This window comes from Scyliorhinus torazame, chromosome 4 (genome assembly GCF_047496885.1).
Source record: "Scyliorhinus torazame isolate Kashiwa2021f chromosome 4, sScyTor2.1, whole genome shotgun sequence".
NCBI lineage: Eukaryota > Metazoa > Chordata > Chondrichthyes > Carcharhiniformes > Scyliorhinidae > Scyliorhinus > Scyliorhinus torazame.
Window position 1 is genome coordinate 278,531,669 of NC_092710.1, and position 17,945 is coordinate 278,549,613.

Here is a 17,945-nt window from a genome sequence, read left to right on the forward strand (position 1 = left end):
CCCTGCAGTACCAACCCGACAGGGCCGGTCGCAGGGTTGCGGTCTGCTGTGCGCTGCACAACATTGCCATGCAGAGGGGAGATGACCTGTTGGAGGAGCCGGAGGGAGGACCCGACGGCACCGGAGCCAACGCAAACGAGGGGGATGGGGAAGAGGAGGATGCGTAGGATGAGGATGATGGCGCGCATCAGGGTGGGGGGAGGGGCGCAGGACGCAGACACTGCCCGGCAGCTCGTTACGTCCAGGAGGCTGCGCGACGGCACCGCCGGGGACAGCGGGCATGCGACGCGTTGGTGGCCGCACGGTTCACGCACTGTGGGGGTGGGATTCGCTGAACACTGCTACTTGCACCGTCACTCCTGTACACGGGCACCACACACCAGCCCCCCCCCCCCCCCCCACCCCCCCCCCCCCCCCCCGCACCCCCGCACCGCGTTCACGGCAACAATTCCACATTACCTTACCACTGCGGCACTACGGGATTGCACAACAGTGATGATTGTGTAAGCGGGTGTGATCAGTGCCATGTTGAATGATGACAGCCCGCTCTGCGATGAGTTGTGTGCTCAGATTCGCCAGCCGAGGTCTGACTCATGGCTATAGCTGAACCATGCACTCGGTGGTCACAGCCTTCGTGACGGATATTTCACCACATGCCCGTGGGGTGGCTGGTGTCGGTGTACCGAGGACAACGGTGTCCGATTATGGGAGGTAGGGGGGAAAGGGTCAGCACATCCGGAACAGACATTGAACGGCTCGTATACCACTACGCCAATCGGGCACCCTCACGAGCCCCCTGGCACCGGACACAGCACACAGTCTTACAAGTCAAATTCAACAGTGAGTTTATTTGTGTGGTTAACATAGGTGCCCAACCCACTACAACTAGACTGTGCCCTGCACCCGTGCCAACTTCCTACGTGCCTAACGTCTTTGCCTTACTACGTCTAGGTGTGTTCCCAGATGGTACAGCAGGAGTGGAGGCGGACTGCTGAGAATCACGTCCTTCGACATGGCTCCCCGTCGGCACACGTTTCCTGGGGCGGCCTGGCATCGATGGGCCAGGCTGCTCGGTGGGCGTGCTGGATGGCGTGGTGCCACCCTGACCTGCCCGCTCCCCACCAGAGTGCCAGGGACGGAACGGGGGGAGGCCAAGTGTACCGGGACGTCCCTTGATGGAGCTCCCGGGACGGGCCCCAGAACCTCCTCCTCCCTCAGGGAGCCTGGTGGCCCCTGGGCCTCACTGTGGGACGGAGACGCGCCCGGAGACATGCCCCGTCGCACCACCGACACCTGGTGCTGCCAGTCCTGGAGGTCTGCAGCGGTATCGACCACGATCCGAATGTTCGCCGAGATGGAGCCCAGGGAGTGCCACATTCCTGCCAAGGACTGTGCGATCGCAACCTGTGAATGCGCGACGCCATCCATCACGTGCGCCAGGCGGTCAATGCTCTCCGCGACCGACTGCTGGGACTGTGCCATCGCTTGCTGGGACCGGGCCATGGCATGGTGAGACTCAGCCAGGGCCCTGAGAGTGGCGGCAATGTCGTGTTGGCTCTGTGAGATGGCTGCCTGTGAGAGGGCAGCCCTCTCCTGGGCCATGGATGACACGTGCACGTGAAGCCCAACGCCTTGCAGAACCTGACCCATGGCCGAAACCCTTTCACCCATTGCCTCCACCGCGGACGCCACCCGTGTGGTGTTGGCCTGGGTGGCTGCGATGAGCGGCACCACTCCCTGCTCCTGGACACGGATTGACTCCTCCAACTGCGTGTGCAGGTCCTGGAAGATGGCCCTCATCCCGTTATTCAGTCCCTGGGTGTCCACATGCATCGGTTGTCCGGGTGGATCAATTACATCCAGGAACCCGGGAACCGTCTGGGTGGCAGCTGGTTGCTGGGCCTGGGCTGCCCTCTGACCGTCCAGCCCCTCGGCTGTTCCAAACTCCACCTGCTGTACTGGATCGGCTGTGTGGTGCGCACCAGACAGTGACCCGGGAGCCTCCTCACTTATATGCCCAACCGAGGTGAGTGTCTCTGTGATGGTGAATGGTGTGGGAGACAGCAGTGCCGCAAGCTCGAGGTCATCATCCGTCAGGAAGTCTGGTGTGTACTAGTCCCCCTCATGGCCCGGCGCAAGCTCCATGCAGGCCATGTCGTCTTGACCTCCAGGTGAATCCAGCGGGTGTGTGGCCGTGATGTGGGCTTCGGCATTACTGTCCACCCTGTGCCCCTCACTAATGTCTGTCTCGGTGGTCTGAGCGTCCCGGTGCTGCGTCCCAGACTGAGAGTTCTGCCCTCCTGTCCGACCGACTGCCAACCTCTGGCGTGCGTCCCTGGGTGCAGTTGCGGTTGCCGATGTTCCGCTGTTTCCTGGGCAAGACGTCCCTGGACGTTCGGCGGGTGGCCCTGGGGAACATAAAGATTCGGGGTTCGTTAGACACGGTAGCCCAGGTGAATGGTGGTGGTGGGCGCACAGTATGAGGGGGGAGGGGAGCGGGGGTGCAATGGCCAGAGTGTGAGGGGAGATGGGATCGAGGGTGCAGTGGCCAGAGTGTGAGGGGGGATGGGATCGGGGGTGCAGTGGCCAGAGTGTGAGGGGGGGATGGGATCGGGGGGGCAGTGGCCAGAGTGTGAGGGGGGATGGGATCTGGGGTCCAGTGGCCAGAGTGTGAGGGGGGGATGGGATCGGGGGTGCAGTGGCCAGAGTGTGAGGGGGGATGGGATCGGGGGTGCAATGGCCAGAGTGTGAGGGGGGCGATGACGGGTTGGGGGTGGGGAGGACATGCAGGGTTCTCTCACTTGCTTCTGCGCCTCCGACCTGGCATGGCGCGACCTCCCGGGTGGCGGATCCCCCAGCGATGCCCAGGGCCCTCTGCTCGTGAACGGTTAGGGGGTCCAGGACTGGAGAACCCCCTCCGGTTCTCATGCGCTCACGCTGGTTATGCGCTGTCTTGTCCTGGGGGGGGGGGGGGGGGTTGGATAAAGCATCACTATTAGGCGGGTATCATCAGGGCATGCAGATATAGACTACATTGTTGCTGGTTCAGGAGACAGCACGCCATGGGTTCGCTCCAGGGGGGTCCCGGGGCTCATGTGGATCGAGTAGATAGTTGGGCACCATGACCCCCCCAACCCCCCACCACCGCCCCTGATGCCCCAATCCCCCCCAACACTCCCAACCCCACCTGACCCCCCGCACCACCGTCCCTGATGCCCCCCCCACCACCGCCCCTGATGCCCCAATCCCCCCAACACTCCCAACCCCCCCTGACCCCCCCCCCCACCACCGCCCCTGATGCCCCAATCCCCCCCCCCCCCAACACTCCCAACCCCCCCCGACACCCCCCCAACACCACCCCTGATGCCCAATCCCCCAACACTCCCAACCCCCCCCCCCACTTCCCCCCCCACCCCGTGCCGGTGGGGGGGGGGGGGGGTCACCCTCATGGCACTTACCCTGGCAGCCCGGGTGAGGTTGTGCAGCTTCTTGCGACACTGCTCCCCCGTCCGGGGGGTCTGCCCCACAGCACTGTTTGTGGTGCCAACCTCACGTCAACCGCGCCTCACCGCGCTGGATAGCTGGCGATGCCCACGTCTTGGGCAGAGGGTGTCCCTTCTCTGCTCGACCTCATCCACCAGGGTGTCCAGGTCCGTATCCTGGAACCTCGGTGCGGCTCTTCGGGGCTCAGCCATCTCCTCTCTTCTCCTCCTCTCTTCTCCTCTGTGCGCGGATCACGCCATTTATGACGCAGCGCCACATCATTCGGGCGTCGCGTGGTGACGACGCGGCCTTCGCGACACGCCCCCCCCGAGTTTCTCGCGGCCCCGATCCTAGCCCATTTTCGGGCCCTGAATCGGTCGGGATCGGGGCCGTTTCGCACCATCGTGAACCTCGACGGCGTTCACGACGGCGTGGGCACTTCGGCGCGAGAGTGGAGAATCGCGCCCTGTCTCCAAACAAACCTGTTGGACTTTAACCTGGTGTTGCAAGACTTCTTAGTGTGCTCACCCCAGTCCAACGCCGGCATCTCCACATCATGACTCACATTGAAACAGTGTCAGATTTGTTTCTGCAACTCTTCCACCTTGAACGTACACATTAATTACCAACAAGCATCTGGGAACATCTGCATTTCAGCAGATAGTCGAGACTCAGTTGACTGCTTATATTTCATTTTTTTTAAATTTCACTTCTCTGCTCGTTTATCACTTGTATTTTTCTTACCTCTTCTTAGTTACTTTGCCGGGTTTTTTCCCCCGTGACTGGAATGTATCTTTGGCTTGTTCTCTGCCCTACTACAAAAGCTCTGTTATCAGTCCTCGAATACCAGTCCCTCCCTTCCACGGCGAGAAGCTGCAGCACCCGGTCACAAAGACTATTAGCACTTCGGCATTTCATCAATTTTATAGCCAGAATTTAACTGTCATCTTCTTTCTGCTGGCCCCTCATTGATAAACTTGAGATACAGGTTCCGAGACAGCACATTCCTTTCATATCCACAGTTTTCAAAAAGGAATCTGTACCAACGCAAACATTGCAGTCTTATCTGCCCAGGCACTATCATAAGCAGCAGAGCAATAATGGATAAAAAGTAAGTGTTGATATTTCTTCCTGCCCGCCCTCTCTCTCAGCTCTCCGTGAACTCAATGCAGCAAGCCCTGAGGACAGAGATTAATATTGCATTTGGTTCTGCTTGAGGCCACAGGATTGAAAACATATTTTGGCAAATTTTTCCTGTCTTGATGCTGGCACTGCTGTTGTTTTGACCAGTGGGTTTTTGCACTTGGCACAGGCATTAGAGGAGGATGAATGCCAAACCAGATTAAATTTTGAGTGTCACAATCAGCCTAATCATCTCAAATGAAGGCAACAAGTGCTGGGGAAGGGCACTATCACCATAGCTGTTAAAATGGTTAAGATCAAATTCTGGATGGATTGGCTGCGGGACAGTGTACTTCACTGCCTACAAAAAAAATAGCTTCAAAGAGCTCCGAGTATTCTCTGAGATTCTACCTTTATTTTAACAAGCTGTTTCATCTGATTGTATTTATTATTAAACGTGCTCAGGAACACGCTATTATATCATCCAGGGTAACCTGGACTGGGGCTGGTGGGGGCTTGGGGTGGGGGGAGAATTTAAAAACAGGGCTAAAGTGATAAAACTCTGAATTCCTATCCTAACCTATCTTCCAGCTATCCACTTACGGTTTTAAGGGAGGTAGGACATGGCTTTGGGGGAGGGGTTGAACAGCGGGAATGGGTGAGGGTGACCAACCTACTCTCAGGAGACAGGTTGGCAGTTTTAATATTACCATGAGGCTGCGAGTCTTGTTTGGGTTTTGAAGTCCAATCGCTACGACATGTGCTATCTAGCTTGCTGTAGTCATGCGATCTCTGTCACGAGGGACACCTTGCAGGCAGCCATCTTACAGTCAGTTCAATAAAGATATTATACTGTAGACTTTGAACTTGTAACATGGTGTCAGGAGTGGAGCTAAGTTTGAGTATTGAAAAGCTGTAAGAGAAGCCAAAGTCAGTGAAAAAGGAACAGAGAAATGTTCCAACCAACTAAAAGCTGCAGAAAATGAAACACAGAAAAGGAATAGCTAACACAAGCTGAAGGCTGCAAATAAAACAGCAGGAGAGGCAAAAATGAGTGTATATTTTGCGCTCCCGGCTCATGTCAAAATGAAAGGATATATGTGGCAGAACTGACAATACTTTCACTTGCAGTCGCAAAACTATGAGATTGCAACAGATTTAATTAACAAACCAGAGCCTATATGAGTAGTAACACTTTTAACACTGCTGGGAACAGAATGCTACAGAGCGTATTCCACCCGAAATCTACCTGAAGAACAGAAAAAACAGATTGCAGAAATTTTGCAAGCTTTGAAGGCATGCTTTTTTTCCCCAAGTGAATGAAACTTTGAAGTGGTTTGTGTAGAACACTGGGGCTCAAGGTGAAAAAGAGTCAATTGATCAGTAATGACTGCAGTAACACAGTTTGCAGAATCATGTGAATTGAGACAACGGAAAGATGATCTTATTGAAGGTAGAATTGTCTGAGACCTAAGAATGTCTTAGACCTAGGCAATGACAGCAAGTCTACTGAGAGTAATAACCTACTCTCAAGAAAGCAATTGATGCATTCCAAAATGCAGAGGTTCTAAAAGGTCATATGTATGGCAGAATAAACTAGGAGATATATATTTTTTTATTCATTTACTAGATGTGGGCGTCGCTGGTTAGGCCAGCAGTTATAGCCCATCCCCATGCCGGGAAACATTCCAGACCAAAGCAGCAGAACAATCACGGACAAAAGGCAGGGTGACAGCAATGTGGAGGACATTGTACAAAGGAAAAGAAGGATTGTCCAGCGTGAAGAAAGCAGTGTTTTGATGTCAAGAAGCCGACTCATTTGCACACAATTATTTGGCTAGAGAGAAGCAAAACGAGCCTATACAGATGGCCAATGAAGATCTATCACTCTGACGAATCACTGTACGCCATACAACAGGTTGGTTCTGTCAAGTCAAGAGGTGATAAATGGTTTGTGACTGTTCGATTGATGACTGTGGAAGGAAAGTATCAAGTGAACTAGGTGTGTCAGATAGACACAGGTGTGTCAGATAGACACAGGTGTGTCAGATAGACACAGGTGTGTCAGATAGACACGGGTGTGACATGCAACATCAGCATCTTCACAGATCTGTGCAAAGTGACTCAACATAGCAATCCAAAATGAAGCCCTTGAAATTAAGGATGAGGTTATATGATGTCACGATACTCAGACTGAGAGGACAAATAAGTTCCAATGCAATGGAAAGAATGAAGATCTGGGGCGAAATTCTCCCCAAACGGCGCGATGTCCGCCGACTGGCGCCCAAAACAGCGCCAATCAGACGGGCATCGTGCCGCCCCAAAGGTGCGGAATGCTCCGCATCTTTGGGGGCGGAGCCCCAACATTGAGGGGCTAGGCCGACGCCGGAGGGATTTCCGCCCCGCCAGCTGGCGGAAACGGCCTTTGTTGCCCCGCCAGCTGGCGCGGAAATGACATATCGGGGCGGCGCATGCGCGGGAGCGTCAGCGGCCGCTGACAGTTTCCCGCGCATGCGCAGTGGAGGGAGTCTCTTCCACCTCTGCCATGGTGGAGACCATGGCGGAGTCGGAAGGGAAAGAGTGCACCCACGGCACAGGCCCGCCCATGGATCGGTGGGCCCCGATCGCGGGCCAGGCCACCATGGGGGCACTCCCTGGGGTCAGATCGCCCCATGCCCCCCCCCCCAGGACCCCAGAGCCCGCCCACGCCGCCTTGTCCCGCCGGTAAATAGGTACTTTAATTTACGCCGGCGGGACAGGCAATTTATCGGCGGGACTTCGGCCCATCCGGGCCGGAGAATCGAGCGGGGGGGGGGCCGCCAACCGGCGCAGCGCGATTCCCGCCCCCGCCCAATCTCCGGCACCGGAGACTTCGGCAACCGGCGGGGGCGGGATTCACGGCAGCCCCCGGCGATTCTCCGACCCGGCGGGGGGTCGGAGAATGACGCCCCTGGAGTTCCAGACCCTAGATGGAATGCAACAACCATACATTTCAGCTGGAGGAAGATTAAAGCTTGGACAGCTAACCCTTTATCTGCCAATAGAGATTTACAATGTGTTACAGCACACTAAAACCATTGACCGCTGAGCAGATCCTAGAGGTGTACAAAGATATGTTTAAAGAGTTTGGCTATCTCCCTGGAGAATATCATCTACTTGCAGCACTGCATGCCAGTCTGCCTGGTGAGGCTCACAGCGCTGAACACCTCGGCAACCTTCACCCAGGCCTGGTTAACGACTGCGGACAGTAGCTTCCTGCCCACCTGGGGAAGAGGGTGTCCAGCCTTTCCTCCAGCCATGATCTAGAGTCCAGGAATGAAAATTGTTCTAGGTTCATGGGGGAGAGAGCTGGGCCATTAGCATGCCCTGACTCACTTTCCAAATAGTGCCCCCAATGGGAACGTGAACCCCATGCAATTCAGTCCCATTGTCAACACTTAGTCACCCAAACGGAGAATTTCACCCATTGCATTGGATGATGCATGAAGTCAAGTACATAGGTTGCATACTGTCAGCAGGAGGTCTTGGCCTGTATCCTGACAGGGAGAGAGTTGTAGCCATGGTGCAGTGAACAACAGATGTGAAAATATTGCAATGGTTTGTTCGATTCGTGAAATATTTTGCAAAATCTTTGTCTAATTTGTCATTGGTGCGTGAACCTTAACCCGAGCTCACTGCCAAGGATCTGCAGTGGTGTTGGGAACAGAACAAGAAGCAGCGTTCACCAAAATCAAACCACTGATGCCGACAGCGCCAGTGCTGAAGTATTAAGATATCAATAATGAAGTCACCATGCAGGGTGATGCCAGTGAGACAGGTCTTGGGGCAACTGTAATGCTCAAAGACAAACTGTCGCATTTGCTCCCAGGACAGGAATGCAAACTGAATGACATTACTCTCAGATTGAGAAAGAGTGCCTGCTTGTTGTTTTTACTTCTGAATATTTTCATCAGTACCCGCTTGGGAGAGACAAAATAACAGTGGGGTCCGAAAACAAGCCACTTCAAAGCATTTTTTCAAACTGCTACCATTCCAAAGTGACTGCAAAGCATGTTACTTGTTTAAAGTGTTATCATAATAATAATAATCTTTATTGTCACAAGTAGGCTTACATTAACACTGCAATGAAGTTACGGTGAAAAGCCCCCAGTCACCACATTCCGGCGCCTGTTCGGGTACACAGAGGGAGAATTCAGAATGTCCAAATTACCTAACAGCACATCTTTCTGGGCTTGTGGAAGGAAACCGGAGCACCCGGAGGAAACCCACGCAGACACTGGGAGAACGTGCAGAACTCCGCACAGACAGTGACCCAAGCCGGGAATCGAACCTGCGAGCCTGGCTCTGTGAAGCAACTGTGCTAACCACTGTGCCACCGTGCCGCCCTATGAGTCCTATTCCAGGAAAGATCCCCGTCCTGAGCCCTTGCAGCCCAGCACAAGCCCCCCTAACCCTCACCTCCCATGAAGAACCCCCTTGGCACCTTGGAAACACTTGTTGATAGGTTACATACTACCTTCCCATCCCTCGGATTGAAAGGTGCCAGGTTGGCACTGCCAAGGGGCGGGGCATGGAAGGGGGATTGGGGTGGGGGGGCTGAAATGGGGTACTGAGGTGGGACTGAAGGGTGGGGAACTGAGGGTGTGCTGAATGAGGACCCTGGGGGGTCTGAAAGGGCATTCTGGGAGAGGGGTCCATGCCAGCGATTAGAGTGGGGAGGTGCTCTGCCAGCAATCCGGGGAAACGTTTGAGATCGGAGCACCCTTTAAAAAAGTGCTCCAATCTCGAAGGTGCGGGGCCTATCAGAGAGATTAGGTCCTGCCCTTGACAGTTTCAGTGCAGGTCCGAGTGTTCCATGGAATGACACGGAAAACCCGATTTAGGTTAAAAAAATAAATTCAAGTGCCATAACATGGCACGTCAGGGTTGCTCCTAGAGCCAGCGAGAATTACCCTTCTTTTCCAGCAAGCGGGAACACTTAATTGCGGATCTGGGGAATCTCTCCTGAGGACTCCGACACCATCCCGATGACAGTCCTCCGATTCAGCATTTCCAGCTCCATATTGTCAGGATCAGTCCCACCGCTGGAACGACATCCCCCCCTTTGTCATCAGTAACACCCACAAGCTGCAGGAATTGCCACACTTCAGCTCCCTTGATCAACACTACATCGAACACCTTAAACATTCACTCCCTCCACCATCGACAAAAGTAGCAGCAGTCTATAAGATACACTGCAGCAGCTCCCCAAAGCTCCTTTGACAGTACCTTCCAAACCTGCGTATCAACTAGATGAGTTGAAGCAGATGCATGGGAGCACCACCACTCCCCATCCAAGCCACAAACCAATCTGATTTGGAACCATATCGCTGTTCCATCACTGTTACTGAGTCAAAATCCTGCAGCTCCTTTTAAACAGAACTCTTGTTATAGCTGCACCAGGTGGGCTGCAGAGATTCAAGAAGGCTGCTCACCACCACCTCCTCCAGGGCAATTAGCGATGAGCAATAAATGCTGGTTTTGCCAGTGGTATGTCTTCCTGCAAAATTATTAAAAAAGAAAGCCACAGCTACACACGTAATGTCCACAACACAGAAATTACTTCTAAAAGGAAAACAATTAACCTAGGGCTGGATTTTCCATTTGGGAGACAAAGTCCCCACGCCGGCATGAAAACGGAAAGCTAGCAGCCAGGCAGTGTAGAGCTCCCAGTTCCCAGGCCCAGAGCATTGCCAGGTCCGTGGCGGCATCGTGCTTCATGGTGGACGCAGCCCGCGGACCCGGACCGCAAAAATAGTTCCCCCCTTCGGCCGGCTCACGCGCCCCGGTCCGCCCCCCCCCCTCCCCCGCAATGCCCCCAGCCCTGAATAATAGGCCCCTCTGCCCGCGGATCGGCCCTCCGCCGACTGTGGCGGTGCTGGACTGAGTCCGCAGCCGCCACGCTGAGTTTCCAACTGGTGAGACCATGGGAGACCCACATCGTCGGCAGCATGGCCGGTCGGGGACAGAGCAACGCGGGGCGGGTCTCAGGCAATGGCCTGAGGCCGTTGATATGGCTTGCGGCTTATGGAGCATCGCGAAAGCGGCGCCGCCCCTGATTTTGTCGCCATCAAGGATTAAAGCATCATGGTTGCTCCTTGGATAGCAGGCACTGACATGCACACAAATGAATGATTCCATAACTAGAGAGTATTGATGAAATTGAATGTAAGCCTTTTCTGTTCAGAGAATAGAAAGAAAGATGTGCCCCCCAATGGTGGCATATGAGCAGGTTTTCACCCAGTAACCCAAAGATTTGCTCAAAAAGTGTGCAGTGTTGTTCCCAGAGTGCTCTCCACACATTCCACTTGTTTCCCTGGACCCCAGGAAACCTGCACTAATTTCTTCAGGTCACAGGGGAAGAAACTGAACAGAAGAAAAGGTGTTTGAAAGTCCTTAACAACTTAGGTCATTAATAGTTCACCAAGATTGACTTCCGGTTGCGGCGATGACCAGCTAAGCCGCACGTTTCGGCGGCTCCAGCTCGAACGGACCTTTGGGCTCTTTTAAGAGCCCCAACCGGGAATTTTTTCGGGACGAAACCCAGTGTGGGGTGAGACAACAGGGAGTCCCCCCCAACGAAAAAGAAAAATATCGGCGGCGGCAGCCAGATCGCGTAGAATCCTCGAGGACAGGGGCAGAAGAAAAAAGGAGCAAGATGGCGGCGGAGAGAGCCCAGGCGACATGGGGGCCGGACCAAGACGAATTTTTGAGACGGTGTGTGGAGCTGCTTAAGAAGGAGGTGCTGGCCCCGATGCTACAGGCAATTGAGGGGCTTAAGGAGGCACAAAAGACCCAGGAGATGGAGCTCCGCGAGGTGGAGCAGAAGGTGACGGACAACGAAGACGAGATCCTGGGCCTGGCGGTCAAAACGCAGACGCACGAGGCGCTCCACAAAAAGTGCATTGAAAGGATTGAGGCCCTAGAAGACAGATCACGGAGAAAGAATCTTCGGATCCTGGGTCTCCCCGAGGGAGTGGAAGGAGCGGACGGCGGGGCTTACGTGAGCACGATGCTACGCTCGCTAATGGGAGCTGAGGCCCCCTCGGGCCCCTTGGAAGTGGAAGGGGCGCATCGGGTCCCTGCGAGGAGACCAAAGGCGGGAGAACCACCTAGAGCGACGATCGTGCGATTTCATTGCTTCAATGACCGAGAGGTGGTTCTGAGATGAGCCAAAAAGGTACGAAGTAGTAGATGGGAGAATGCGGTGGTACGGGTGTACCAGGATTGGAGTGCGGAGGTGGCGAGAAGAAGGGCGAGTTTTAATCGAGCCAAGGAGGTGCTACACAAGAAGAAGGTGAAGTTCGGGATGCTGCAGCCGGCGCGACTGTGGGTCACGCACCAGGAGAGGCATCACTACTTCGAAACGGCGGAAGAAGCATGGACCTTCATTAAAAATGAGAAACTGGATCAGAACTGAGGGACTGATGTTAGAGGGGAAATGACAATGCCGATGTATATAGAGATGTAAATTGGGGAGGGGGGACACTAAGAAATGTGGGCGCCGGTGGGGGGGAAGAAGAGACATAGGCGGGGGATGGGGAATGGGAGTGGGGCGGCAGAGGGAGCTGCGCCACGAGGGGAGGGACAACTATAGAGAACACGGGGCTTACTGTTCTTGTTCCCGCGCCAGAAGATGATGGCGGGAAGATAGGCGCAAGGCAGATGGGAGTTCCCCACACGGGGGGGGGGGGGTCAAGGAGAGAGCGGGAGAAGCCGGGGTCAGTTGAAGTCAGCTGACTTTCGGAAGCAATATTGGGGGAGCAATCATGCTAGATGGGGATCTAGCTGGGGGGGGGGGGGGGGGGGCAGAGGATAACTGGGTTGCTGCTGCAGAAATCAAAGAGGAACTGGTAAAAGAAAGGGTGGTCGGGGCTGGAATGCGTCGCCTGGGGAACGGGTGGGTGCACGGAACCGGGACGTGGGACTGGCCTAGAGAGGGTGATGGCTAGTCGACATGGGAAGGGGGCAGGTAGCCCCCCAGTTCGGCTGATCACGTGGAACGTGAGAGGCCTAAATGGGCCGATTAAAAGGGCCCGAGTGTTCGCGCACTTGAAAGGACTGAGGGCAGACGTGGCTATGCTTCAGGAGACGCACCTGAAGGTGGCGGACCAAGTTAGGTTAAGGAAAGGATGGGTGGGACAGGTGTGTCTCCACTCAGGGCTGGATGCAAAGAACAGAGGGGTGGCCATACTGGTGGGGAAACGGGTGTCATTCGAAGCTGGGAACATTGTAGCAGACAGCGGAGGCAGATATGTGATGGTGAGTGGCAGACTGGAGGGAATGGAGGTCGTGTTGGTTAACGTATATGCCCCGAATTGGGATGATGCGGGATTTATGAAGCGGATGCTGGGACGTATCCCGGACCTGGAGGTAGGAAACCTGATAATGGGGGGGGACTTCAACACCGTGCTGGACCGAGGGTTAGATAGATCTAGATCTAGGACCGGAAGAAGGCCGGCAGCGGCCAAGGTGCTTAGGGGGTTTATGGACCAAATGGGGGGAGTGGATCCATGGCGATTTGTTAGGCCGAAGGCCAAAGAGTTCTCCTTCTTCTCCCATGTTCACAAGGTGTATTCCCGGATAGATTTCTTTGTTTTGGGAAGGTCACTGATCTCGAGGGTGGAAGGAACTGAGTATTCAGCCATAGCTGTTTCAGATCATGCCCCACACTGGGTGGACCTGGAACTAGGAGAGGAGAGGGAGCAGCGTTCACTCTGGCGACTGGATGTGGGATTACTGGCGGATGAGGGAGTCTGCGGAAGGGTGCGGGGATGTATCGAAAGATACCTGGAGGCCAATGACGATGGGGAGGTCTGAGTGGGAGTAGTATGGGAAGCATTAAAGGCGGTGGTCAGAGGAGAGCTGATCTCCATCAGGGCCCACAAGGGGAAAATAGAGGCCAAGGAAAGGGAAAGACTACTGGGGGAGATTTTGAGGGTAGATAAAGAATACGCGGAGGCCCCGGAGGAAGGACTATACAGGGAGAGGCGACGACTCCAGACGGAGTTCGACCTGTTGACCACAAGGAGGGCGGAGGCACAGTGGAGGAAGGCACAGGGGATGAGATATGAATATGGGGAAAAGGCGAGTCACCTGTTGGGCCATCAGCTGCGAAAGAGGACAGCGGCGAGGGAGATAGGGGGAATTAGGGATGAAAAGGGAGCTACGGTGCGGAGAGCAGGGAAGATAAATGAGGTGTTTAAGACCTTTTACGAGAGACTGTATAGGTCCCAACCCCCGGAGGGAAAAGAGGAGATGCGGCAGTTTTTGGACCAATTAAGGTTCCCGAGGGTGGAGGAGCAGGAGGTGGAAGGCCTGGGGGCGCCGATTGGGGTGGACGAGGTTACCAAGGGGCTGGGGAACATGCAGGCAGGGAAGGCCCCGGGACCAGATGCGTTCCCCGTGGAATTTTACAGAAAATATGTGGACTTGTTGGCCCCGCTGCTGGTAAGGACCTTTAACAAGACCAGAGAAGCGGGGACCCTATCCCCGACAATGTCGGAGGCGATGATATCACTAATCTTGATGCGGGATAAAGATCCGCTGCAGTGCGGGTCCTATAGGCCTATCTCACTGCTAAATGTGGACGCCAAGTTGCTAGCAAAGGTGCTGGCAACGAGGATAGAGGATTCTGTCCCATGGGTGGTGCACGAAGACCAGACAGGGTTCGTAAAGGGGAGACAACTAAATGTCAACGTGCGACGGCTATTAGGGGTGATAATGATGCCCCCAGTAGAGGGGGAGGCAGAGATAGTGGCGGCAATGGATGCAGAGAAGGCATTTGATAGGGTGGAGTGGGAGTATCTATGGGAGGTGCTGAGGAGGTTCGGGTTCGGGTACGGGTTTGTCAGCTGGGTTAAACTCCTCTATGGGGCCCCAACGGCAAGTGTGGTCACATGTCGGCAAAGGTCGGAGTATTTTCGACTATACAGGGGAAGACAGGGATGCCCGTTGAACCCCTTTACTGTTCGCGTTGGCAATTGAACCACTGGCCATAGCGCTGAGAGACTCCAGAAAATGGAGAGGGATGATTAGAGGGGGAGAGGAACACCGAGTGTCACTCTACGCGGATGACTTACTGCTGTATGTGACGGACCCAGTGGGGGGGATGACAGAGGTCATGCAGATATCGAGGGAGTTTGGAGATTTCTCGGGATATAGGCTTAACATGGGAAAGAGTGAGCTTTTTGTGATACACCCTGGGGACCAGAGTAGAGGGACAGGTGGCCTACCGCTAAGGAGAGTGGAAAGAAACTTCCGATACCTGGGGATTCAGATAGCCAGGAACTGGGGAACCTTACACAGACTTAATCTGACATGACTGGTGGAACAAATGGAAGAAGATTTCAAAAGGTGGGACATGCAGCCGCTGTCACTGGCGGGCAGAGTGCAGGCAATTAAGATGATGGTCCTCCCGAGGTTCCTATTTGTGTTCCAATGTCTCCCTATACTGATCACTAAGGCCTTTTTTAAAAAAATAGATAGGAGCATCACGAGCTTCGTGTGGGCAGGGAAGGTCCCGAGGGAAAGGAGGGGATTCCTACAACGTAGTAGAGACAGAGGGGGACTGGCGTTGCCGAATTTGGGCGACTACTACTGGGCCGCCAATGTGGCGATGATTCGTAAATGGATGATAGAGGGAGAGGGAGCGGCGTGGAAAAGATTGAAGATGAAGTCCTGTAAAGGGACGAGTTTAAAAGCGCTGGTGACGGCGCCACTACCGCTCTCACCAAAAGAATTTACCACAAACCCAGTGGTGGCGGCAACATTAAGTATCTGGGGGCAATGGAGGCGACAGAGGGGTGTGCTGGGAGCCTCGGTGTGGTCCCCGATCAGGAACAACCATAGGTTTGCCCCAGGGAGGCTGGATGGAGGATTCCAGAGCTGGCACCGGGTAGGAATCAGGAGAGTGGGAGATTTATTTATAGACTGGACGTTTGCGAGCTTGGGAGCGCTTGAGGAAAAGTATAAGCTGCCCCGGGGAAATTTCTTTAAATATATGCAGGTGAGAGCGTTCACGAAACAACTGGTGAGGGAATTTCCGCTGCTCCCGATACAAGGGATCCAGGACAGGGTGCTTTCTGGGGTGTGGGTCGGGGAGGGCAAAGTGGCAGAGATATACCGGGAGATGAGAGAAGAGGGGGAGGAGCTGGTGGGCGAACTGAAGGGAAAATGGGAAGAAGAGCTCGGGGAGGAGATTGAGGAGGGTTTGTGGGCTGATGCCCTAAGTAGGGTAAATTCCTCTTCCTCGTGTGCCAGGCTTAGCCTGAGCAGGTTCTTCGGAATGGAGGCCAAGTGTGGGAGGTGTGTGGGAAGCCCGGCGAACCACACACATATGTTTTGGTTATGTCCGGCACTGGAGGGGTATTGGAGGGGAGTGACGGGAGTGATCTCGAAGGTGGTGAAGGTCCGGGTCAAGCCAGGCTGGGGGTTAGCTTTATTTGGAATTGCGGATGAGCCGGGAGTGCAGGAGGCGAAAGAGGCCGATGTCGTGGCCTTTGCGTCCCTAGTAGCCCGGCGTAGGATTTTACTCATGTGGAAGGAAGTGAAATGCCCCGGACTGGAGGCCTGGATAAACGATATGGCGGGGTTCATAAAACTGGAGCAGATTAAGTTTGCGCTGAGAGGATCGGCTCAAGGGTTCACCAGGCGGTGGCAACCGTTCCTCGACTACCTAGCGGAACGTTAGAAGGAAGATAGATGACCAGCAGCAGCAACCCAGGGGGAGGGGGGGGGGGGGTAAATTGTTTGGGTTTTTGGAGGGGGAGAGGGGGCGGGGGGGGGGAGTATTACTTTGTGTTATTTAGTTAGTTTACCATGTTAGTTACACAATGTTATATTGCAGTTATCATGTTATTTGTATTTTTATTTCTTTGATTTGTAAGGGAAAAAACTGTGTTTGTAAACTTTAATAAAATATATTTTTTTTTAAAAATAGTTCACCAAGATTTGTGACAGCATGACGTACTTTTTGGATCTTGGGAATATAATCTTTTTTTATTGAGATAAAAAGTGGGATGCTTGCATTTATAAAAATGTTTGGAAGTTTTAAAAAATTGGCTAGGCCATAAAATATTACAGAGCCAGCGTTATCATTATTTAAGTCCAAGGCAAAGATCCAGCCCTCTTCGAAGCACATCCCCACACTCACAGAAGAACAATGACTTCCAGTCATTACGACATACAGTCTATTATACCAATATCTCCATATGAGGTTTTTCAACTTGATTTATTCTCCCGAGGGAGAGAATGAAGACAATGAGCAGTGACCAGACTACATCCCCTTCAGGATAACATACATCGGGCAAGGGGGAGATGAGAACCAAATGCTTATGTGAGAAGGGGGGTGTCCTTATTTACTTTGCATCAATTAGCTTTGGGAAAATGGAACTCTACTGAGTTTCGGATGTTGTAAACCCGCCACCCCTCCTTGACCCCTGATGGCAAAAATGCTCATTTTTTGTCAGTGCGTTAAAGGGGCATTATCTTCATCAAACAGGTTAGCCATGGAAATATGAACATTTATGGTGAAAATAGATTGCAATTTTACTGATAATGTCAAATTGTTACAATCTAGCCCCTCACCGCATCTTCCATGTTACCAACGAACTGAAACATAATTCTGATCCATTGAGAATATAGAATGTGGTGATCCACGGGGTGAACAATCTGTCCCCATGTTTTTGTTCAGAGCGCCACCTTACAGCTGATCATTAGTGTGGCCTTTACTCTGATAAATAGGAATAAGGACCTAATTACAAGACACTTAGTTGGTAGTTTAAACACCTGGGGATAATTTTCCAACCTGCATGGCATAAATTTCCAACATGCAGCTGCCCATGGACAGAACTGGTTGCTGGGAACAGGAAATCTCCCAAATATCTTTTCATCACTGGAACCTATGTCCAGACACTGCCTGAACTGAGAGGATGAAAGTTTCCTCTATTCTGATCTGAGTTATTCTTTGCGAAGGAAAATGGTATGTTGACAATTATCGTAAAAGGATGTGAGTACAGGAGTAAGGATGTCTTGCTTCAATTGTGTAGAACCTTGGTTAGACTGAATTGTGTATAGTTTTGGTTCCCTTATCTAAGGGTTGATGAAAAGCATCCCGTGCCACTTTTCACTCAAGATTAGAAGATTTGTCCTGGTGTCTTGACCAACATTAATCCCTCAGCCAATATCATTAAAACAGATTATTTGGTAATTTCTCTCATCACTGTTTATGGAAACTTACATCCATAAATTGGTTGCTGTGTTCCCTTTAATGCAACAGTAATTACTCTTCAAAAGTACCC

General features: G+C 53.3%; 1 long non-coding RNA gene across 1 annotated transcript in view; it reads right to left on the bottom strand.

Moving 5' to 3' along the window:
- The window catches only part of LOC140411736 (uncharacterized), a 57,525-nt gene extending 52,980 nt beyond the window's left edge, over positions 1-4,545 (bottom strand). Inside the window, exon 1 of the long non-coding RNA XR_011940978.1 lies at positions 4,228-4,545. This is a non-coding gene — a long non-coding RNA (uncharacterized lncRNA). The remainder of the gene's footprint in view (positions 1-4,227) is intronic.
- Between the last annotated feature and the right edge of the window lie 13,400 nt (positions 4,546-17,945).